The 23,898-nt window shown below is 41.7% G+C and overlaps 1 long non-coding RNA gene across 3 annotated transcripts in view; it reads left to right on the top strand.

Annotated features, from left to right (window-relative positions):
• LOC133767106 (uncharacterized) overlaps nucleotides 1-23,898 on the top strand; it is a 134,492-nt gene that overhangs the window by 20,659 nt on the left and 89,935 nt on the right. For all 3 annotated transcript variants that reach the window (XR_009866809.1, XR_009866808.1, XR_009866810.1), the window contains exon 2: nucleotides 23,100-23,231. This is a non-coding gene — a long non-coding RNA (uncharacterized LOC133767106). The remainder of the gene's footprint in view (nucleotides 1-23,099; nucleotides 23,232-23,898) is intronic.

Genomic DNA, 23,898 nt, shown 5'->3' with positions numbered 1-23,898 from the left:
GAATAAGGCTGAAAAATTCCCAAATGACCCCACCTTCGCTGTAGTGAGGCCCACAGCTTTTCCAGGAGGGAGGAGAAGGAGGAAGGGGAGAGGAATAGAGATACATCAAGATGGGGAAAGCAGGGATTGTTTTTCCTGTTGGAAAAGGTGATCTCTAAGGAAGCACATATACGAAAGAGGAATGGGTGGAAATTGCTTACACATCAAAAAACTCCTCCCTCACAGGGTTAGGAAGTCCTTCAGTGCTGGCCAAACTCAAGCACTGGCTCCATCTTTTCCCAGAGAAGTCGCTGTACCCTTTGGTACAGCAAGGTAGTCTTTGGTACAGGTTTTTAGCTCCTGTAAAGGCTGATTTTCAAATTCATCATTTTGGCTAAGGAAATCTTAAATACCCTCACTGATGGGGAGGGAAGGATTCTAAACAGTCAGTGACTTGCTCATTAATTTCTTTGAAATATTTATTAAACTAGAACAGGGCCAGGCACTGGATTAGGAAACAGACAATGAGCAGGATAGACTTTGGAGAGTATACAGCATCTCCCAAGAAATGACTAAAACTAGTTAAATAAAATGTTACAATAAGTAAATGACATTGGAAACTAGGGTAAATTGTGCCTCCATCATCATTTCTCTTGAGACAATTTTTTGAGGGGGAGCAGAAGTATGTGCTAGAGGATATAGTATATGAATTGAGTGGTTTTTTTAAATGTTTATTTATTTATTTATTTTTAAACTTTTATTTAATGAATATAAATTTCCAAAGTACAGCTTATGGATTACAATGGCTTCCCCCCCATAACTTCCCTCCCACCCACAACCCTCCCCTTTCCCGCTCCCTCTCCCCATCCATTCACATCAAGATTCATTTTCAATTCTCTTTATATACAGAAGATCAGTTCAGCACATATAAAGCAAAGATTTCAACAGTTTGCACCCACATAGCAACACAAAGTGAAAAATACTGTTTGAGTACTAGTTACAGCATTAAATAACAATGTACAGCACATTAATGACAGAGATCCTACATGATATTTTTTTAAAATTGATCAATTTTCTATGCAATGTCCAATTTAAAACTAAGGTTTTTTTTTTATTTTCAATTATCTTTATATACAGAAGATCAATTCAGTATATACTAAGTAAAGATTTCATCAGTTTGCACCCACACAGAAACACAAAGTGTAAAAATACTGTTTCAGTACTAGTTATAGCATTACTTCACATTGGACAACACATTAAGGACAGATCCCACATGGGACGTAAGTACACAGTGACGCCTGTTGTTGACTTAACAATTTGACACTCTTGTTTATGGCATCAATAAGCTCCCTAGTCATGAGTTGCCAAGGCTATGGAAGCCTTTTAAGTTCGCCGACTTCGATCTTATTCTGACAGGGTCATGGTCAAACTGGAAGTTCTCTCCTCCCTTCAGAGAAAGGTACCTCCATCTTTGATGGCCCTGTTCTTTCCACTGGGATCTCACTCGCAGAGATCTTTCATTTAAATCTTTTTTTTTTTCCCAGAGTGTCTTGGCTTTCCATGCCTACAATACTCTCATGGGCTCTTCAGCCAGATCCGAATGCCTTAAGGGCTGATTCTGAGGCCAGAGTGCTATTTAGGACATCTGCCATTCTATGAGTCTGCTGTGTATCCAGCTTCCCATGTTGGAGCATTCTCTCACTTTTTGATTCTTTCAGTTAGTATTCGCAGACACTAGTCTTGTTTGTGTGATCCCTTTGACTCTTAGACCTATCAGTGTGATCAATTGTGAACTGAAGTTGATCACTTGGACTAGTGAGATGGCATTGGTACATGCCACCTTGATGCGATTGTATTGGAATCCCTGGCACATTTCTAACTCCACCATTTGGGGCAAGTCTGATTGAGCATGTCCCAAATTGTACATCTCCTCCCTCTCTTTTTTCCACTCTTAGATTTAACAGGGATCACTTTTCAGTTAAAATTTAAACACCTAAGAATAATTGTGTGTTAATTACAGAGTTCAAACAATAGTACTAGAACAAAAAAAATACTATAATGGATAAAGTATTGCATTGTACATCAACAGCACAAGAGCTGATCAAGTCACTGTTTCTCATAGTGTCCAATTCACTTCAACAGGTTTTCCCCTTTGGTGCTCAGTTAGTTGTTCCCTATCAGGGAGAACATGTGAGTGTTTCTTTTTATTTCTTTTTTTTGAAAGTCAGAGTTAAAGAGAAAGAAGGAGGCTGGCGCCATGTCTCAACAGGCTAATCCTCCACCTTGCAGCGCCGGCACACCGGGTTCTAGTCCCGGTTGGGGCACCAGATTCTGTCCTGGTTGCCCCTCTTCCAGGCCAGCTCTCTGCTATGGCCCGGGGAGTGCAGTGGAGGATGGCCCAAGTGCTTGGGCCCTGCACCCCATGGGAGACCAGGAGAAGCACCTGGCTCCTGCCTTCAGATCAGCGCAGTACGCCGGCCGCAGCACACTGGCCATGGCAGCCATTGGAGGGTGAACCAACAGCAAAGGATGACCTTTCTCTCTGTCTCTCTCTCACTGTCCACTCTGCCTGTCAAAAATAAAAAAAAATAATCAAAAAAGAGAAAGAGGGAGAACGAGTGATCTTCTCTCTGCCTGTTCACTCCCCAGATGGCTGCAAATGGCCTGGCCCTGAATGAAGCTAGGAGCTTCATTTGGGTCTCCCACATGCATGGATCATCTTCTGCTGCTTTTCCCAGCCCATTAGCAGGGAGCTGTTCTGGAAGTGGAGCATCTGGGACACAAACTGGCAGCCAAATAAGATGCTAGCATCACAGACAGTGGCTTAACCCATTGTGACACAACTCCAATCCCTGAACTGAGTGTTTCTAAGATAATTCTATGGCTGTACAATGTATAGTTCCTTCCTCCAAATATGTTTCAGCAAAAAACTTTTGAGCAGTTAAAGCAATAAACATGTATCATCATGTGATAAAAAGGACATTTTACCAATTTATAATTATACTCCTAATACATGAATTATTTCACACTTTATAAGTTGGGCCTATTACTCTGATTTGTGGATGTTTGTAATCTTCTCTATTTATCCACATAAGCCTGTTTTCTTAAAAAAAAGTTTAACTCTTTGTGTAGCATATTTTCCCTGATCTATAGTATCTAGTAGAGTACAAAAAATGTAATGTGTAAGTATTTGCATTGCAATCTGTATAAAATTATTCCTGTGACTTAAACTGTTGAGAGAAAATGACATGCTAAATGAACTTATTATCTTGTAACCACACAGGAAATATTTATATGTTAAAGTAGAGGAGGAAAAGAAGTTTTCCACTTTAAAGACTCACTGTAAGTATAGCTGATGTACTAAAGGGTACAATTCTCCAAATGGTCACTTGCTCCTAAGACATATTTTGCCAGCAGATTTTGTATTATATTTTTGAAAAGTCTTATACATATTTTATGGTAGTTTTGTTTGTTTGTTTGTTTGTTTGACAGGCAGAGTTAGACAGAGAGAGACAGAGAGAAAGGTCTTCCTTCTGTTGGTTCACCCCCCCAAAATGGCCACTACGGCTGTCGTGCTGCGCAGATCCGAAGCCAGGAGCCAGGTGCTTCCTCAGGGTCTCCCATGCATGTGCAGAGCCCAAGCACTTGGGCCATCCTCCACTGCCTTCCCGGGCCACATCAGAGAGCTGGGCTGGAAGGGGAGCAATGGGGACAGAACCGGTGCCGCAACCAGGACTAGAACCCGGGGTGCTGGCACCACAGGTGGAGGATTAGCCTAGTGAGCCGTGGCACTGGCCTTATGGTAGTTTTTTAATCATGGTAACAGCACTTAGTATGAGTTCTGTCCTCTTACCTTTTTTGGTCCAGCCCTGGAGATTCTTTTTTAAATATTGATTGATTGATTGATTTATTGCCTCTAAATACTGGTTTTCTCTTGTAATGCATTGTAGATCCTCATTTCTCTGTTATTATATGTTTAGCTCTATGTGTTAACAATAGGACTGGTGACAACCACTCCGGCCAATAGAGACTGTGTTAAGAAGCTTCTATTAGCTTTTTTTTTTTTTTAACTTTCTGTGGACAGTATTAGGAAACTGGCACAGTTTTATCTATGGCGCGATCTATACCCCGGTTCCCACCGCCATTGCTGGAAGCCAGGTAGCCACATGGCCCAGCTACCTGTGCCAAGCTCCACCCTCATCCTAATGGGATTCGCTGCTCCTGCTTCCCTGCCCACCCTCAGGCAAAGTTTTAAAAGGGCCTGTTCCTGAACACATGGCTCTCTCTAGCCTCCTCCTCTGGTCTCTTGGCTTTCTCTCTCAGCTCCTCTCTGCTCTCTCCTCTCTCTCGGCTCCTCTCTGCTCTCTTCTCTCCTGGCTAGCTCCTCTCCTCTCTGTTTCTCTCTTATACTCTCTTTCTCTCTCTTTCCCTTCACCACCTCTTCACTCTGGTCTGTTGGGTGTTCCCCAATAAACCCTTTCTCTTATTCCAGCCTTCGGTGTGTTTTGTGATGGCTAACATTAATGTATAACAGACAGGATGTTTTGCTGTCATTGGTTGCTTCTAATCTGGCTTCCTGTAGACCTGAGGCCCTCATCTGACAGTTCATGTATTCGCATTACTTGATCAGGTCTGGCTGTCACTACAACTCTGCTTTACCAAACCAGAACTGCCAATGTCAATTCTTTTGATTCATGTGGGGTCATGAAGTGTAATGAGTCACCTCACTTAAATGTGAAAGACAAGTAAGATGTTGAACACGCCAGGATCCCTCCGTGTCTCCCCGCACAACCAGAGCTGCATCTGGTGGAGAGCACCACCTTGTTTGTTTACATTCCCAAGCCCAGGAGGGCAGGTTGTGCTTCTGCCTCCCGCACACACACATCAATAGCTGGGACACCCAACCCGAGAACAAGGATCACAATGGTTCAGAGTGACTCCCCCCTCATTGTACAGGGGGCACAGCGACGGGGAAGGCTGAACAACAGAGGCCCAGGAGTGAACAAAGGAACAGGAAGACTGTCCCCCAGAGGGCGGGGCTTAGAACATCAAAGCCCGTTTACCTGCCTCCTTCAGCTCCTAGAAAAAAACAAAGCTCTAGGAGGTGGAGCTACATGCTTACACTGGCAATTGGCACAGACCCATAGCAGCCCATAGCAGAGGGAAATCAAATTAAAAATTAAACCAAACATACTCACATATATGCATTTCAAAAGTCTCATTGTTTTAACAGAGGATCAGATTCTACATCAATCAAAGAAAAATAGACTGATAGCTTCTGTATACAAAAAACTCTTTCTTTCATAACCTTCTGTGACTTTCTCACATCTTCTGTAACTTACTTAAACTTTTCTATATTTTCCATTATAGTCTAGAGTAATTCTTACAAGCTGTGTCATTTTTTTATTCAAAAAGTCTCTTCTTTTTAACCTTTTCACCAAGAACACATTTTTATGCTTGTGACCTTTATTCTATCTGCTGATTTTCTTGGTTTAGATTGAAATAATCCTTCACAAATATTTAAATTAAGACAACATTTTTTTAAAGCAAAAGAACATAGCAAATTTCAACCTTAGTTACTTTCAAGCAGTATTGAATTAGTTTTCATATATGGACAGTTTATGAAATCATTTGTTAACAAACACAAAGTTTTCAATAGAATATAAAGTGCTAAGAGTGCTTAAATTTATATTTAGATACATTTATCGCATTTAACTTTATACAGTTTACATTTAGTTATTACACCTAGATGACTTAAGAGGCTGATATTATATAAGCCTTTATCTGAATTAAGGTCAAATTACATCTATATGGAATTGTATTTTGTTTTTTTATGAAGCAACTCAAACTGAAAATCAGTGATATCAACCTGAGATCTATTAAATAGCCATTCTTCATTTAGTCTTAGGAAGACAGACAGTGTTGCTACAAAACACTATGTCTTTTTTTAAAGGTAGTGAATTTTAGGTTTATAATATTCAGTAACAGCAAATTAGCATGAGAATCAGTGTCCTTTCATTTTTTTGTGTGAGATTGTTATTTATTAGCTATGTCTGTTTAGATTTTAGATTGAACTGGAGCCTAATAGTCTTTTATTATTTATGTTGGCATAAGGCCCAGATGGAATTCCTTATTCAGAAGTCTGAGACTGGTATGAAGAGGGCTTTTTCCTTATATATGGCTTTAACCTCTTTGTCTCCCTTATATGATTACACGCATACATTTGATTGGATAGTCTAATGTTATATGGCAGCCACAGGCATTGATACAATACTGCACATGTGTACATAGTTTCTGATGTTTTTTCCCACATACATACTGAATACTATGTTGCCTTGCAACAGTTAACACTATTGCTCTATACTAGCAATCAGAACCTGAAATGATTACCGATATAGGCAGGCAGATGGGATTAACCCAATTAGACTCATGAGCTAGAAGACCACACCTTTGCCCCACACCCTTTTGTTATCTCATGCCCCTACTGGATCTTACCTGTATGTAACCAGTCCCCTTTTGGAAACCGATAAAAGGTGTGGAGCATGCTGAGTCCTCCCCCTTCCCATTGTCACATGGCGCCAGGCTCACAGTCTTCCAGTAGCCCCTCTCTGCTTTCCTGCCTGATAGGCTACCTCTGGCTACTCCTAACCACATGCTTTGCTCCACATAGCTCCTGGTCTGATCTCTGCCTGGTATGGATCCACTTTAGGCTTCTAGAATCCTTTCTCCCTTAAATAAAGCCCCGGCTGTCCTGTGTATTTCTCTCACTAAATAAATGCTAAAGCCTTACTCTGTCACCTGTTTTATTCTAGCTGATATTCAGAAATCTTATCTGAATAGATGGCAAGAACCCTCAAGATATTAATAAAATAAAATAATTAATAAAGCTAACCCACAACATTACTACAGTTGAAGCATTCACAGGCAAGCAGATAAAACCATATTTCATTCCCGGGACAAATTCCTCCCTGTTTATTTTCTTCTGACCTTGGGAAGGTTTTTACTATAACTTTAACCATGTTAGTTAGAAACAAGTTTAATTAAAAACAAAGGGATCTACCATGGTAAGTACTAGCTGGAGAACCTGCTCTCAATAGAACTTCTCTTTCTACCTGGTCATGGGTGTGTACTAACCTACCCTACGCTAAAAGCGCCAATACCCTCTGGGTGAGGGTTGTGATGCTCTCCTCCTCTGAACTTCCTTCTCCTCTCTGCAGCAAACAGGGGGTGAGGACCATGGCTGTTGATTGTCCAGCCCTTGTGGACTCCTTCACTTCTGGGTGACACCCCCGGCTACCCACCAAAGATCTCTCATCCTCCATTTTTCTTCCTCTTCTAACCCTGCCCTTTTCCTCCCAAACTGACCCTATTAAATACACCTTTACTTTCTTGTTTCTCTACTCCCACATGAACTCCAGCCAGAAGCCTCTTGTCAGATCTCTGCCACTTGTCACAGCAGACTTGATTTTCAACTCATGGACTGGTAAGAAATAGGCCTCCATCTGCCCAGTCATGCTGAGGCAGACTCTAGCTGTTGTCCATGCCGTCAAAGGATCTACACTCCAGACAAGGATCTACACTCCAGCCAAGCTCCTCTCCCTTAGTTCCAAGAACAAGAGAGAAATTTTCAAAATGTTTTGGGGAACAATCTCACATCCTGGACTAGAGATACTTTCCCTAATGTTTCTCTTCTCTGGGAGAAGAATCTGGTTGTGGAAGCTTCTGGAGCCAGCTAAGTCCCTGGTCCTGTCCATATTTTGCCTGGTCTGTAGGTTTCAAAATTTCTCATTTTTCTCCCAAATTACCCCTGGCCTGCCTCCTAAAAATGTATTGGTGGCTGTGGCCTGAAGGTGGAGATAAAGCCAAAATAATTTTCTTCTGTACCACATCTTTGCCTCATTATAAATTGGATAATGACTCTCAGTGGTGAAAATTTTGGTATTTTCAATGTCCAAATTCTTCAAAACCTTGACATCTTTACATAGAGAAACAGAAAATGGTCAGTGGTCCTTACCCTCTTCCCACCATTCAAACCTCTGCCCTCCCTCCCTGCTCTCTTCCTCTTCCATCTGAGACGTGGCCTACCCTACTGCCTAAAGAACACAGCCCTCCACTGCTGCTTCAAGAACATGGCTTCCCTCTCATTCTGTTTTCTCTCTTCACTGCCCAGTTCTTTTCCCAACACCCAGAGGCAGCTGCACACACACCATTCTCTTCTTCCTCAAACCCTGTTTGCCATCCAGACACAGCTGACGACTCTCCAGTATATCACCCCCACCCTGGGCATCTTCAAAATCCCACTCCATTCTCTCCTTAGTGGCAGTCTTTGATTTAAAAAATGACTGTTTAAACTTTTTTTCCTCTCTCTCTTTGGTTTATGGTATGTAAGCTCCACCCCTGTCCCTGATAGGAAGAAGAGGAGGAAAACCAGTTACCTGTTAGCCCAGGGCAGTGACACTCATGGGTCTCCCTGGAGATGACTCCCATGAGCCCTCTTTAAAATTTGGATTATTGATAATGTGCTTTAAACTTATTTTTAAATGATTATTTCAATATATAATTTAAGAAATAAGAAAAAGTAATAAGAAAGTTATGAACATGAAAATATTTTCTTGGTGAGAAAATTTAAGAAGAAAACAGAAACTTTGAATACAGAAAGGGAAAAGATAAGACAAGATACCTAAAGGTTTAAGTAAGTTGAAGAAGGTCTGAGCAAGTCATAAACGGTTTTAAAGGAATAAGTCTTGTAAGGAAAATGTGTGCAATAAAATTGATTCTAATTTCTAAGTGACATAAAGTTAAAGTCCAATCCTCTGTTGAAGCAATGGAGGTTTTGAACAATATAATAATAAATATCTGGAAGTAGTTTTAATCTTGATCTTAATCTTGAAAAATAAAATATGTTTTTGCAAAAACTGCAACATCTCCTTTTAGCAGTTTCTGTTTAATTCTATAAATTTTCTAGTTGGGTCCCATAAATGTCTTTTTTGGTTCTGTTAAATTGTTCCAAATTGGGGGATGAGTCTATGTGCTAGCTCTTCTATTCAATGTTTTTATTTCCCATTTTGATGACAGACCAAAAATATACAGATTTGGGGTTCCATTGAGTTAACCTTTTGTGTTCTCTTTCATTAAACTCTAATTGTTTAAAAGCTGTTGAGTGGTTTTAATGGCTTATTTATTTGAAAGACAGAGTTACAGAGAGAGGTAGAGACAGAGAGAAAGGCCTTCCATCTCCTGGTTCACTCCCCAGATGGCTGCAACAGCTGGAGCTTTGCCAATCCAAAACCACGAGCCAGGAGCTTCTTCCAGGTCTCCAATGTGGGTGCAGGGGCCCAAGGACTTGAGCCATCTTCTACTGCTATACTGCTATTCCAGGCCATAGCAGAGAGCTGGCTTGGAAGAGGAGCAGCTGAGACTAGAACCGGCGCCCAAATGGGATGCTGGCACTTCAGTCCAGGCTTTAACCAGTTGTGCCACAACTTTGGCCCCATTGCTGAGTTTTAAAAGAGTTTGTTTAAATGTGTTCTAAAAAATAATAATAATAGTAATAATAATTTAAAAATATTTGAAATTACTGGTTTATAATCATTATTAAATCTTACCTGTAACTGGGTAAATCACCCTAATTAAGTGAGTGATATTATTTAATAATACTAAAGGATGCTATTTTAACCAGATGTTTTAAGTTCCATTGGCATCTTTGACAGATATTCTAGGGATCAAAGTTCCAAATTCTTTGGACTTTGATATTTCCAATTTGGCCCCTGGAAATGTCAAATGATATATCTCTCATCCTGTACAGACACTGACTAATTAGGCTATTTGGATTATATTAAGGGAGCTGCCAAGGTGTGCAATGGTGCTAACTTTAAGTTATGATAATGTAAATTGCTATTGATACAAATGTCCAAAAGTTAAAAAGTCTAATGATCTTGTTTTATTGTTATCAGCCATGATGGTTATCTTAATGAGAAAGGTTCAGAAGCCTAAAAGGGATAAAAGTTTTTAAAATCCTACAGGTATTTTCTAAAATACTGTTTGAAATAAACAAGTGCCTCTGTCTCTTCTTGCGGAATAGTGAGTTTTACAATTTTAACAATGGCTATTTAAAGTAGTTTGTCATCCACAGTTTTGTAGTCTTCTCAAAAAAATCAGATTTATTAGAAAGACTCTAACAAATGTTGTTAAATGTAGGTTTTTAGAAAACCTATAAAATCAATCTACATAAGAGATTCAAAAACTCTGAAAAATGCAAAAACAAACTACCCATTGAAATTAAAACATTGATGGTTCTGTATTTCAATGTTTCCACCTTTAGGTTCCAAAGTTTTTTTTTTTTTCTTAGTGTGATTTCTATTATATTCAGTACTTTGGGACAGCTCTGTAAACATATAAAGCTATTTAAAAATTGGCTACAGGTATAGGTCCCTAGGTACCACTTCTCCTAAAATCTCTTTGTTGCTTAAATGTGGCTAAAACGGTTATTGGCACTGACTACTGGTCATCAACTACTTCTCCCACTATGGGGAACACATCAACAAACAGGTCAAATCTGAATGGGAAGTGAGGGACAAATAAGAGCTAGCCACAAGATGATTTATGCTCAAAAAGGATTTTGATCAGAAGTAAAAAGTAAAAATCAAAATGCAGTCACTGGTGTCAACCCCTGATACAATTAAATAAGGCGAAGGTGTTATGAAAAAGTATCTTGTGAATGATTGGTTGGTAATTGCTTTATCATATATTCATAATAAATTCAGTTAAATAATATTGGGCATTCAGCCAAAAAGCAAGTTTCCAAAAAGACTTAGAAGTAATTGGAGATATCTTACATGGATACTAGTTAGGCCCAAAAACTCAGGCCTATAAACCCACTGGCCACATGATGAGCACTGGTTATGTATGAAAGCCCAGAGAGGCACAGTAAGCAAATTGGAAGCCAAACTTGTTGCCTCACTTCCTCTCTATTTCATTCTAGCTAGAAAATCAAATCTATTCTAAAGCACTCTCCACTAGGATACACAGTTTGATTCCCCAGACCTTAAAAAGAGATGGCTAACCTTTCTGTATAATAATGCTTGGCCACTTACAGAACACCAAATAGCAGAGCCAAATAATAAGAACTTAAATTGTGATTTTACAGCTACATTTATTTTGCCATGGGCACAATAAATAAGCAACACCTACCCTTTTCAAACCAAACTGAGGGAGAGATAAAAATTTTACTAATGACTTCAAAATTTATAGACAGGTTGGATAAGGTGGCCATTATGTTTGATTTTACCTAGAAGGACAGTCTTATCTCACAGGAAAAATACTGTCAAGGCATGCTTGTGATTATAGATTTCTATCTTAGGCTACTAAAGTTTAGGGATTGGAGGGAGCACCCTTGGCTGACATTCTAAGGACTGCCTCTGTGGTCAATTCCATGGTCTAGCTTGCAAGCTATGCAACAGGAACAATGTAAAGATGAGTGACAGGCCAATTAATAACAGCTTTACACAATGATCTGCCATCAAGGAGACTCAACAAGGCCAGTCCACTCCAAAATGGAAATGATTTTCCATGGGGTTTTAGGCAAGTAGGGGTAATGACAGAAAAATAGCTTCCAAAGACACTGTCAGCTCTGCCAAGAGCTGAGTCCCTGGAAACATAACTGCCTGCGGTCAAAGTGTTGTGAGCTGGGTTGGGCCTAAATCTATTCCAGGCACTTTCCTTTTACTTATAGAAGACTTCTAAGTACAAGTACAAACATGATGTGCAGTGTGATAAGGTTTATTTATAGAATGAGAAGAATACACAGGGCATATGAGGGCTTTTTTAGTGAGAGTGGTCCAGGAAGGGTTAAGAGGGACTTATATTCCCTGCTTTCCCTGAGTCCATGTAGAGGGTGGGGAGAGGGAGAGAGAGAGAGAGCACCCTCCCCTTTACTAGGCTTCTTATGAGCTTAGAAAGGGGAGTGGTTACATAGCACTGCCCCTTGGTCCCAGGCAAGAGGAGGTATGTCCTGGCAAAGGGGTCATCCAGTTGACAAGTAGATTGATATGGTGACAGAGTGAGGGAGATGTGGCTTCCAGCTTATGAACTTAAACTGCCTATCTGCCTGACTTGTCCCACATCATAAGAACTTCCAAGTGAGAATTGCAGACCCTGTTGGTACCAAGTTGAAAAAGCCCTCTATGCCACCCAGATTCCATAGTAACCATCACTATTGACAGGATGGCCTAGGATTAGTAATGTTACAGGCAGGATTGTAAATTTCCTTTTAGAGAGACTCCCTATCCTTTACCAACCTCTTAATCGGGGCAGTTCTCTTCCCATGCCAGTCAGGTAACAGGATTCAGTGGGATGGCTTCCCCAAGGAAGTTCAAATCTCCCTTTTGATGTCTTCTCCAGTACCGCATGTGAAGAGGTAGGTAGGTCTGGGCCTCACATATACATGGCCAGGCTTTAGGTCCTTACTTTGCCCCTACTAAGCCTGAAGATGCCAGGGCAGTAAATGTCCTAACCCCTGTGAGGAGCCAGGGTTTCCATAACAGAAGCAGGAATGAAGAAGCCCAGGACTAGAAGCAAGCTGGGCAAACTCCATACCATAGCTTCTTGCCAGCAAGTACACAATAATCAAAACAGGGAGGAAGTCCATTCTAGCAAATATTTTCCAATGGACAAGAAGATTTAGACTTTATCAAAAACAAGTTAGAAATGGCTCCATTAAGACTACCCCTGCCTTCACAATAAATAGTTTATAACTATTACTTTTGCTCTTTGCAGATGATATGTTAAAGACATACAAATACCCCAAGACTGTGATACCTCAATGACATGGTTTCTCTCTCTCTCTCTCTCTCTCTCTGTGTGTGTGTGTGTGTGTGTGTCTCCGAACCCCTCTGTTTGAAAGCTGTGTTTCTTTTTATGTCGAGAGTGCTGTTTTTACATCACTAAATCGGGTGTGGTAAGAGAAGGGTTTGGACTCATAAAGAAGTGTGTTCATGAAATCTATTCCCAAAATAGCCCTCCCTCATTGTAGCCATCTTTCCCACCATAGGCACTATCTCTACTATATCCTCTTCTCCACATAATAATAGTGCTTTTATTACTACCAGATGTAACTCATGTGTTTTAAAAGTTCTTACAGGAATAAGTGACAGCTGTCACAAAGGGACATTACTAAACTGCTCTTCTCCACACAATCTGATCCAAAGAACAGACACACCTCCTTTCTTCAGCAGGAAGTAGCCTAAGAAAATTCACAATGCCCTTCCTTCCCATGTACATTCAGAGTCAGGACTGATGGAGCAAGAACAAAAGCCTTAGATGTGCTTTTGTCTATTGCCTGTGTGATTTAGAGCAGATTTCATCTTCCTGCATCCTTCTTCAGTCAGCACAACCCCACCCACAGCCTCAGAGCTCACCAAACTGCTACCTTAGAGCCCACCCACCCCGTCTATATAAACCCTCTATACCCTCTCTAGTAGTGGGCCTCTCAGGTTTGTCCATGAGTAAATCTACGCTGATTGTGTTTGTGGATGGTCTCTTATTTAGCTTATTCTGTCTCTTTGTCTTTGATCTTAAACCTTAACACAAATTCCATAATTTTTTAAATCAACCAAAAATGTTCACATTTTCGGTCATCCAAAAAAATTGCTACAAAGGCTGCTGTTGTGGTGCAGCGGTTAACTTGATATTTGGAACACCTGCATCGCATATCAGAGTACCTGAATTTGAGTTCCACTTTCCTTCCCATCCAGCTTCCTGCTCATGTGCATCCTAAGATGCAGCAAGTGGTGGATAACTACTTAAGTCCCTGTCACTCATGGGGTAGACCCAGACTGAGTTCCAAGTCACACCATCACTTCCTCCTCATTCTATGCAATAGTGGAGATTCAGTAAATCCAGCTGACACTCAGTGGCATTAATTTTGTAAGGATATGAACACAAGATGTAGGTCACTGGGGGCCTTCATGGAAGCTGCCTTCTCCATACAAATGTTTTTAACCTTGCAGAGGAATTAAATTATCAAACACAAGGCTCACTTGTATTGGTTATTTCTCTATGTGGGGTGGCCCACACTCATGCATGAATGTGTGTTTAGTCCATCACTGCTAAATAAATTATGTAAACACCTGTTTACACTAAGCATTCTCATTAAGTAGATTTTACTGTGCACACTCCAAAATCCAGCTTCCTTCCTCTGAGTCTTGCACTGCCTGTGTGGGTAAAGAAAATGCTTTGTAAGTATTTTACACACATTTCTTTGGTGGATATTAAAACTAGTGTCTTTTGAGGAGTTAGATTATGAGATATATTCCTAAATATTATTGATTTCATTATCATTTACTTATTTTTCATTTCTTTATTCCAGTACACACTTTCTGGGAATGAAAAAAAATATTAAAAGTGTAGTAAAATGACATCTTAGGTATAAGAAACAGGAAGGCAGACTTGAGCAAGGAAGGAAAAGCATTCCCAATAGAGAGACAGGCAATCATAGAAATGCAAAATGACGTGACAGGCCTGTGCAATTTGATCACAGAGCATAAAGAGTGATGAGAAGTCATTGTGCAAAATGCAAACTCAGGGAACAAGTTTTGTGTTAACCAATATTTTGGTGTTTTCTGTCATTCTCAGAAAGAAGCCAGAAGATCAGCTCCTGAGATGAGACTGGGTTTTCAGGTATCCCTTGCTCTATGTCAGAGGAGAGCAAATGATGGGGTTCCCTGAGGATATAGATGAGCTGGAATTCCTATACCCCTGCACAGTGATACTATCTCTTTAACTTTTTTTTTTTTGACAGGCAGAGTGAACAGTGAGAGAGACAGAGAGAAAGGTCTTCCTTTGCCGTTGGTTCACCCTCCAATGGCCGCCACAGCCAGCGCGCTGCAGCCGGCGGACCGCGCTGATCTGAAAGCAGGAGCCAGGTGCTTCTCCTGGTCTCCCATGGAGTGCAGGGCCCAAGCACTTGGGCCATCCTCCACTGCACTCCCTGGCCACAGCAGAGAGCTGGCCTGGAAGAGGGGCAACCAGGACAGAATCCAGTGCCTCGACCGGGACTAGAACCTGGTGTGCCAGCGCCGCAAGGCAGAGGATTAGCCTATTGAGCCACGGTGCCGGCCTCTCTTTAACTTTTAATTTGATATGTACACTTTCCAAGTTTCTCTCTCTCTTTTTTCATCGCTGTCTTACAGGTAACACTTAGGCTCACTTGTATTGGTTATTTCTCTATGTGGGGTGGCCCACACTCATGCATGAATGTGTGTTTAGTCCATCACTGCTAAATAAATTCTGTCTCTCTTTGCACAAGATACTAGTAGTATCTGTGTGGTGTTTGTATCTCTGTGGGAGGCAAGAACCTGGGATGGAAATTAACATACTCATTGCCCACATCAATTTCACGTTACTCAGATCATCCCCATGTCACAACAAAGAATATTTGCCAGGACAAAGCAGCCAGTCACCCCTTCAACCGATCTGGCACTCATGAGTCCTGCTGTTTCCAATCAAGGGCTCTGGTAGACATTCACTTAGCGTTTTCACTGAGAGATCAGGACAGTCATGTCCTTGGAAAAGACAGGAAGGCTGTAAGCTCCATATTTTAAAAATAAATTATTTAAGGCCAGCGCCGCGGCTCAATAGGCTAATCCTCTGCCTTGTGGCACTGGCACACCGGGTTCTAGTCCCGGTCGGGGCACTGGATTCTGTCCCAGTTGCCCCTCTTCCAGGCCAGCTCTCTGCTGTGGCCCGGGAGTGCAGTGGAGGATGGCCCAAGTGCTTGGGCCCTGCACTCCATGGGAGACCAGGAGAAGCACCTGGCTCCTGCCTTCGGATCAGCGCGGTGTGCTGGCAGCAGTGCACCAGCCGTGGTGGCCATTGGAGGGTGAACCAATGGCAAAAGGAAGACCTTTCTCTCTGTCTCTCTCTCACTGTCCACTCTGCCTGTCAAAAACAAACAAAACAAAAAACAAAAATAAATAAATTATTTAAATATACTGTGCTTATAGTCTTTATATCTTTGTGTATTGTAATTACATGAGCCATGCTTAGATCACAGCTGTCATAAAGTGTTTGAAAATTAAAAAGCAAACATAAAAAATCAGAAGACTTTCTCATCTGCCTTAATTCCCAATCTGCTTTCCAAATGTTGAAGAATGCTGTCTCAGGCTTTGCACACTTCTTTCTCTTTCTATTTCTCTGCCTCTGTACATCTGTGTTGGTGTTCTCAAAACTACCTTTAGATTCAGTGATTGCTGGAGAGCCTGGAAGAACAGAGACAAGCTGTTGTGCTCATGGTTACTGTTTGTTATAGTGAAGGGACAGTTCTGAGTTCTGAGTTAAAACAGTGCTCTAGTGATGTGGGCAACAGGCACAATGTACAGTTGTTGTCCTTTATCTAGGGGTTCCATGCCTGTAGGTTCAGTCACCTGCAGTCAACATGATCTGACACTGTTAATAGGAAATTCCAGAAATCAATAACACATGATTTCTGAGCCGCGTGATGAAATTTCGTGTCATCCTTGCCAGCCCACCTGGGATGAGAGCATCCCTTTGTCCAGTGTCTCCACGTGATATACACTCCCTGCAAGAGGGGCAGTGTCGTCATTCACACAGGTTTATTACAATGCATTGTTATAGTTATTCTGATTTATTATTAATTCCTGTTACTCATCTCTTGCTGCACCTCATCTATACATTAAAATTTATTGTAGATGTACAGACAGGAAAAGCACAGCAGACACAGGATCTGACACTGCACTTTCATGCATCCCTTGAGGGTCTTAAAAGATATCCTTGCAGATAAGGTGGGTGATAGGGGAGCCCAAGCAAGACATCATGGTCTGGAGATCCTGCATGCTGACCTGAGCAGATCAGTCTCCACCCTCTCCAGAGGCAGAGTTGATCACACTGAGCCCAGAAGCCCAGGCCATCTGGTCAACCCCTCATTACAGACTATGTGCACACATATACCCACACATTCATGTTTACAGCTGTGTGAAGTATACCTTCTTGTAGTCACACAAATGGTTTGTTTTGCTCTTCTTTGCATGACTTTGTTATTTACATTTACCATGTTTAGAGTGTATTTCCTTAAAAATTCTAATTTAATAGCTATGGTATTCCATAGCCTTCTCAGAACATCATTTCTTTAACTTCCCCCTATTGACAGGCATCGGGAGGGTGCTAATCAGCACTCGCCCTTGTAAACACCATTATACACACAATTACCCCATGGTAGTGGAAGTAAAACATCATGGGCTCTGAGTACAGAATGGTATCAAAATCCAGTCTCTAATACTTTGTTGCAGTGTGTTTTTAAGCATGACCTTAAATTCTGTGTCTCTTTTTCTTTTAATAAAATGAGAACAGTAATTGCACTTGTCCCAAAGTTTTAAGTACCATCACACACAAAGTATTTAGATAGTATCTGATATGCAAAAATGATGCTCCTTGGGTCTGGCGCTGTTGCTTAGTAGGTAAAGCCTCCACGTGCGGTGCTGGCATTCCGTGTGGGCACTGGTTTCTGTACCAACTGCTCCTCTTCCTATCCAGCTGTCTGCTATGGCCTGAGAAAGCAGTAAAAGATGACCCAAGTACTTGGGCCCCCACACCCATGTCGGGCACCTGGAAGAGGCTCCTGGCTCCTGGCTTTTGATTGGCTCAGCTCTGGTATTGTGGACTTTTGGGAGTGGACCAACAGATGGAAGACCTTTCTTTCTCTTTCTATAACTCAGCTTCTCAAATAAATAAATAAATGAGAAACCTTAAAAAAATGACACTTCATAATTTATTATTACGTTGACACACATGTTTGGAAATGTACATCAGTTAATTCCATCTATTCTGAAAGCATAGTGTGTTCTGAACAAAGCAGTATTTATTACACTACAAAGATTTATATACAAGGGTGACCGGGGACAATACTAGCTTCTTTCCTTTCTTTGAGGTGCCTGAAGTTGTGGTCATTAGGAAGTAAATGGAGTGAGTGTTATATATACATATGCTTATATTTACATAAATTTATATAATTTATATTTATAGATAGAAATATTTATATACATATAAATATATTTAAATTATAATATAAATATTTAGATATAATATAATATTAAATATAATATATTTAAATAGAAATATAAGTATAAATGAAATAATATATAAATATAAATATATATAAAGTCCTCATGGAATTACTGATACTTATTATATATATGATATTACATATGTATAATTATCAGTAATGCCATGCTTCAGAAACTCAGATTTTCAGTAGTTTCTTTGCTCAGGCAAAGATGAATGGAAAGCTTCACTTTTAGCAGCTATAGAGGTGCAAGACCAGGCCTAGACACCCTACATCCTCCCCAGCTCCTCCCTCAGCCCTCATGGTGCTACTGCTCATTTCCTTGTGACCCTCAGAAGCTGCCCCGGTGCTCACTGTGGTTACAATTCACACTCAGAAGTGTTTTCCTCTGCCTCTGCACAATCTAGAGGCTGGTGCTGCAGTCTGCAGGGAGGCCATGGTCAATGGCATGCACTGTACAAGAATCCCCATGCAAGGCCCCATCTGTGTTAAGGAACTTCAAATCCCTATTCTATCAAAAGGATTTTCTCTGAAATTCCTTGTTATATCATTTCCCTTTATTTTGGATTCACTTGCTTCTCTTGAAAATTTTTAAATTCAACTTTTATTTGAAGGGCAGAGAGACACAGAGCATCTCAGAGATTCCATTTGCTGGTGTATTCCCCAAGTACCTGCAACATCCAGGGCTGACTATGTTGAAGTGTGAAGGCTGGAACTCCATTCATGTCTCCCACATGGATGACAGGGATCCAAGTAATTAGGTCATCATCTTTGTCAACACATGACATGTGGGAGAGTAGAGGGGCAGAGAATTCAGGGTAGAGCAGGCAAGTCTGGAAAGTCAAGCGGTAGCAGCAGCTGGGATATGCATGGTGTTCATGGGCAGAGACAGGGAGTATGCAATCTCTGACACAGATAGAAGGAAAAGGGGGCAGGTGGAGAGAGAGTGCAGGCTCCCCTGCATCTATTTTTTCCCCCAAGTCCTCAATTTGTCCTCCAGGTTCCTGGTGTTCTTTGGCTACTTCATGTTTTTCCTTGATGGGGTCTACATCCAGGCAGCTGAAGAGATGGGCACCACTCCCTGTGGTCTCAGTATCAGTGGCATGGTTGTTGGCAGAACAGCAGCCCTGGCACCCAGAGGACAGTGGAGTGGAGGACGACTCTGGGAAAGAACAACTGAAAGCTGCCCTCCTGCACCCCTGTACTGATATCCGCAGGTCTGGACACCCCCAGAACTCAATGTGAAGGGCCCTGGAGAAGAGCCTAAATCCTGCAGGAGGGGCACCACATCTCAGGGTCGCTGTGAAAAGGCCTGGAGGAGAAAGCCTGGGGTCAGGGTAGACCCGCGCAGGAATGGGTCTGAGCCGGCCACGTGGGGCGGCATCACAGCCCAGGGACCCAGGGGAGGAGAGCCTGCAGGGGCCGACAGGGAGCAGGGACAGTGCTGATTAAAACTTGGCTATTTAGAGCAGTTTGTACGCGTGGGGTCCGCAGAAGAGAGAAACAGTCCGAGAGGAACAGCCAGAGTGCTTTCTTGCCCTAAGGCCTCGTGCAGTCTGTGGAGGAACGCTGGTGACTTCGCAACGGAACTGGTGGCAGGGAAAGGATTCCTGCAAGAAGGCGCAAGCTGGGAAGCACGAGTCCGGCGTGGGCATCAACTGAGGTCGCCCAGGGTGAGGCTGGCATTGTCCCCAGCAGGACGGTTGCTGGCGTTTGGAGCTGCACGGGCTGCTGTGTGAGAACCGTTGGGGCCCACGGGTCCAATCCAACCGAATAGACTGGCCTGGGCACCATCTCTACAGGCTCTTGATGCACTGCCCAGGACGCCGGCTGGGCCCCAGAGACCACATATTGCTGGTGCTCTCCCTGGGTCTCTGAAGGCAGCGCCTGCAGCAAGCCAGGGATGGGGCAATCCTGATCCCACAAGGCTTCTTGGAGTGTCCTGCTGTGCATCTCCTGGAGACAAGGGCACCCCCACCATGGCCCACAGCTGTCATCCACCTGGATGCAAAGGCTTCCTAGCAGGTGTGTGGTGCCCAGAGCTTCTTAGATGCTGCCAACACCATCTCCCTTCCTGGAAGGCGGGTTCTCTTCCCCTCTTTTTAGAAATTTAGTAAAAAAAAATTAGACCCTCTCTTAGATCAGCCAATGGCAGTGGTCTTGCCAGTCTTTGAACGCTGTGTATCCACAGCAGGGGGTCTGAAAGTGGTGCTGCCTCATATTCTTGGGAATTACTCTGATTTTTTTCCTCATTGCTGTGCTGTAATCTGTAGGGTACCTTGCACCATGACATATCTTTGAGTGTACGCACTGCTTCCACCTATGCAGAGGGCACAAAAGCATGGTCCTAAGTGGCACAGGACACACACTGGGCTATGGTTTCCTGAAAAGATACAGGACAGGGATCCCCAATTGTCATCCTAGCATCATCCCTCACAAACATGTGAAGTTTGTATTCTAGACCAGTTTTGGTTTATTTTGAACGAAACATTCTGGTGGAAATTTCCTCGTAAATTAAAAGCTACTTTCTCTGACCCCCAGGAATTTGTCAGGAAAGCAAACACATCATCTCGTGAGTTATTAGTGTAGTCATGTATTGGATTCCAAGAAGACTTATACCTTTCAGTCATTGTGCCAATGTCAGCTGGGTGCTCCCCTTACTGTACACTATTGTGACCTGAATGCCACCTGAGATATCTATTGCTCAACAGAGCAAATGTCCTTTGGTGTCAGGACAAGGGAAACATGGATCATTGTTTCAGCGTGACAAGGATTGAGACAGTCCTCCCCCATGGCTTAATTTACTTGAACCTAGTTTCCTCGGTTTGCTTCACTGGGGCTGATGTGTGTCCAGCATATCACTTGCAGAAGTTTCAAGACTAGGAATCTGTAAAATCATTCAAATTTCTGTTTAGTTTTTAAAAATCTATTTACAATTATATCTGACATAATTCGTATATTACACAATATATTTTGGCCCTCTGCTCGTAAGATTATCCCTTTATAGTAAAAAAATTTAGATGCAAGATTTTATTTCAGATCCAAATTCTATTTGAAGACAGGAGAAATAAGCTCTTATATGCCACCTATAATTTCTTCAGAAGCAGAAATTATGGGCAATTTTGCATTTTAATTCATTTAAATCATTTGAGCAGAATTCAATAATATTTTGTTTGCGGAAAAGATCGTTAATTTTTTTAAAAATCCTTTCCTATACTAGTTCTGAAAAAGATTACATGTGATTTAAAAAATACAGTCATGGCCGGCGCTGTGGCTCAGTTGGCTAATCCTCTGCCTGCAGCATCAGCACCCCAGGTTCTAGTCCTGGTTGGGGTGCCGGATTCTGTCCCGGTTGCCCCTCTTCCAGTCCAGCTCTCTGCTGTGGCCTAGGAAGGCAGCGGAGGATGGCCCAAGTGCTTGGGCCCTGCACCCGCATGGGAGACGAGGAGGAAACACCTTGCTCCTGGCTTCGGATCGGCACAGTGCACCAGCCATGGCGTCCATTTTGGGGGTGAACCAACGGAAAAAGGAAGACCTTTCTCTCTGTCTCTGTCTCTCTCTCACTCTCTAACTCTGCCTGTCAAAAAAAAAAAAGAAAGAAAAAAATAGTCATATTATTTCCATGGATTTTATCAAAGAAGAAAATTCATTAGACATATGAGAAATGTTGAGGTTTCAGGACAATAAAATGGGATTTTGTGAACTTTTACCTCGGGATTTTTCTGACCAAATGGAAGTGGAAGGCTCAGGTATGTCTTTGAGGGAATGTTCTCTTATTCAATTATTTTAAGCCAAAAATGGTAGAAAGTGTTATTGTTCCGATAGGGTCATAGTCAAAGTGGAAGTTCTCTCCTCCCTTCGGAGAAGGGTACCTCCTTCTTTGATGGCCCCGTTCTTTCCACTGGGATCTCACTCACAGAGATCATTCATTTAGGTCTTTTTTTTTCCATGATATCTTGGCTTTCCATGCCTGCTATACTCTCATGGGCTCTTCAGCCAGATCCGAATGCCTTAAGGGCTGATTCTGAGGCCAGAGTGTTGTTTAGGACATCTGCCATTCTATGAGTCTGCTGTGTATCCCGCTTCCCATGTTGGATCTTTCTCTCCCTTTTTGATTCTATCAGTTGGTATTAGCAGATACTTGTCTTCTTTGTGTGATCCCTTTGACTCTTAGACCTATCAGAGCTATCAATTGTGAGCTGAAATTGATCACTTGGACTAGTGCGATGGCATTGGTAAGATCAAAGTCAGCGAACTCTAAAGGCTTCCATAGCCCTGGCAACTCATGACTAGAGCCTAGGGAGATTACTGACGCCATGAACAGGAGTGTCAAATTGTTAAATCAGCAACAGGAGTCACTGTGTACTTACACCCCATGTGGGATCTGTCCCTAATGTGTCGTCTAAAGCCAAGTGATGCTATAACTAGTACTGAAACAGTATTTTTATACTTTGTGTTTCTGTGTGGGCACAAACTGATGAGGTCTTTACTAATTATATATTGAATTGATCTTCTGTATATAAAGAGAATTGGAAATGAAAAAAAAAACCTGGTGTTAAAAAGGAAATGGCATAGAAAATTAATTAATTTGAAAAAAAATTATGTAGGATCTCTGTCTTTAATGTGCTGTACATTGCTATTTAATGCTATAATTAGTAACCCAATGGTAGTTTTTTTCACTTTATGTTGCTATATGGGCAAAATGTTGAAATCTTTACCTAATATATACTAAACTGATCTTCTGTATATACAGAGAATTGAAAATGAATCTTTACATGAATGGAAGGGGAAAGGGAGCGGGAAAGGGGAGGGTTGCGGGTGGGAGGGAAGTTATGGGAGGGGGGAAGCCATTGTAACCCATAAGCTATACTTTGGAAATTTATATTCATTAAATAAAAGTTTAATAAAAAAAAGAAAGTGTTATTGTTAAGTAATTCAATGATAACTCAAACTGTGCATGGAATCTTTTGTAGACTTGCATGGGTATGCAGAATTCAATGTGGTTTTTTCCAAATGTTGATTTTATTTTACTGTTGTCTGTCAGGGTGGATGCTTCAGGTTGCTGGAAAACAAGAATTCACCCAGCCTTTGGGGAACTGCAGCCCACACACAACTGTGGTAGTCAGCCACGCCCATCTTATGAGATCATCCTCAGAGGCACCTCTTTGCATTCCTGGTGGGTATCTTATTTAATGTTCCTATTTGCCCTGATACCGCTTAACAAACAATGCTCCAATTTCAAGTTACCAAGCCCCACACAATTTACACTGAACACAAGAATTATATTTTTTGCTTGTATTTTACTGCATTTGGAACCAATGAAATTACATTGGAGTGAAATGAAGGAGATGGGGTTCTTGTAGCAGATCCAATAGAACATAATGATGTCCCCTTGGAAAAGTCTTACTAGTTTGAGGCCTATTTCTTTGTCTTTTGACAGGGTCATACTAGAAGACTTGAAATACTATGGGCTTGTGAAAAGTTCACGGGCAATGAATGCTATGAAAAAACATACATGGATTTCAAAATTTTCACACAAATCTAAACTTATAATGAAAAATTAATTAATCTGGAATGCGGAGTGTCAGAGAGAGGGAGAGAGAGAGAGAGAGAGAGAGAGAGAGAGAGATTGATTCCATCCACTGGTTCAGTACTCAATTGCCTGCATCGGCTTGGGAGGGGAACTTAACCCAGATCTTCCCTATGGGTGGCTGGAACACAATATTTGAAGTTGCCATTGCCTCTCAAGTTTGGTATTTGCAGGAAGCTAAAGGCAGGAACTAAAGGCAGCTATCACATCCATGTACTCCACCATGGGATATGGGCATCTTAATCAGTGTCTT

The sequence above is a fragment of the Lepus europaeus genome, chromosome 9 (assembly GCF_033115175.1).
Source record: "Lepus europaeus isolate LE1 chromosome 9, mLepTim1.pri, whole genome shotgun sequence".
NCBI classification, from domain to species: Eukaryota; Metazoa; Chordata; class Mammalia; order Lagomorpha; family Leporidae; genus Lepus; species Lepus europaeus.
This window is presented reverse-complemented; position numbering and strand designations above follow the sequence as displayed.